Here is a 1,685-nt window from a genome sequence, read left to right as displayed (position 1 = left end):
TACTTAAAGCGTCACGTCGAATTAAAGTAATAAGAAGGTAAGTCTTTTGTTAGGAGGTTGTCGTTCATTTGAATATACTTTGCAAGATTCTATTATCTATTATCTGTTTAACATGCAATGAATTAAATAATTATTAGTTTTAATTTAAATAGATTTTACCATCTTATAATAATCTTAATCGGATCTCAACTCACTGAATTGGGCGTCGTTCCTTCCAAATACATTTACTTGATGAATCTGAAATAATCCCCCAAGGTCAAGCTTCCACCACGGTAAATCACTGTATCCTGATAATGTGAGATATTTGCTGTTGATATTATGGCATTCTTTTACTCCATCAACTGCATTTGAAGATGGCCATGTTAATTGCCCTCCAAGCTGTTCGGTTTTCTTTCCAAGAGCTACATTTACTTGAAACAGTCATATTTATTATATTTTATTTTAATGCAAAAAGGACAGTTACTTCAAAATTTTGATACGGATTTATTTAAAAGTGTTGATGATTCTGTCAATGGGTAACCACGCCCATTCTTGCTATAGCAATTCTATCAGGTCAACATTAATGCACAATCAAGGACGATCCATTTCATTGTCCTTTATGCTGTCCGTATCATATTGTGTTTTCAGTTATCTTGTATTGTATATAATTTATATAAATTGAAAATATTGTTATAACTTAAATATCACTTGAAGATAACTATGATTAAAAACTATAGTTTATCCATTTTCTCTTCCTGTTTATATTATTTATATATTCACATTTAACGGTGTAGTTAAGATACAGAGTAAATATCAATGTAGATCACCTATGTAAATCGTTATAAAGTCTTTAAATGGGTTGTGCATTCATTAAGAGAATATACTTTTAAGCCTTTATTTAAATGCAATATTACCTAAGGCAGCCATGTTTTCCGTAACTAGCAGCGTTAGAAGTGTTAAACAATACTGTGTCTTCATAATTTCTTTGCTGAGCTGTAAATACGGAATTGAGAGATACTTTTACCATTGTATGTTTTTTTGCTGTTTCTTACCTATTATATTCAGTTCACATTCAATGAGAGATTGATACTATAATTATTTCGTGGCAAGGTGGTAAGTGTCAAACAGCTGGTCACGTAACCGGTTGTTAGCATTTATATCAAATTACAAATATTATGCTACTTCTCCACATCCTTCACAATCTAAAAATATTCTTCACAAAATTCCTATCATACAAACAGTTTAATGTACAAGACATAAAATTGTGTGTTTCGTGATTTTCGTGTGGAAAAAAAATAACTTATAAAAAGTAAGGCGGTACACCATTCCAAAATTTTTACTGTGAGAGGATTTACCCAGGATAAGAAAGAAAAAGTTTTTAAAACATAGTTTTGAAAGAGAGAGAGAGAGCGACTTCCTTGCGTATTTCTTTTTGTCAAACAAAAAACGCTTGTCCGATATAGTACCCAGGTACTTAGCAGAATAAAAGTCATTGCTTTATATTTTATTCTAATTGCAAATATTTTACTTATCAATAATTAAATTTTATACTCACCTTTTAGCAATAAATCCAAATTATTAAACACTTGTTTATAAAATGTCCACCTAGGGAAGTATTTTTACACGTATCATTAATGCATCAAGCCCTGGTTTATTTAATTTATGTGAACCATTATCTTCTAAATAAATACAGATAAATTGTACGT

The 1,685-nt window shown here is 30.1% G+C and overlaps 1 long non-coding RNA gene across 1 annotated transcript; it reads right to left on the bottom strand.

The window, feature by feature from the left end:
- Positions 1-210: 210 nt before the first annotated feature.
- Positions 211-1,685, bottom strand: LOC132723860 (uncharacterized). Its single transcript, XR_009624801.1, has 3 exons — positions 1,535-1,685; positions 894-972; positions 211-410 (listed from the first exon to the last, which is right to left on the bottom strand). It is a non-coding gene; the product is annotated as an uncharacterized LOC132723860 (long non-coding RNA).

The sequence above is a fragment of the Ruditapes philippinarum genome, unplaced genomic scaffold (genome assembly GCF_026571515.1).
Source record: "Ruditapes philippinarum isolate M1 unplaced genomic scaffold, ASM2657151v2 ctg2911_1_1_1_1, whole genome shotgun sequence".
Lineage (NCBI taxonomy): Eukaryota > Metazoa > Mollusca > Bivalvia > Venerida > Veneridae > Ruditapes > Ruditapes philippinarum.
The sequence above is the reverse complement of the archived record's forward strand: the minus strand, read 5'-3'. Positions and strand labels throughout refer to the sequence as shown.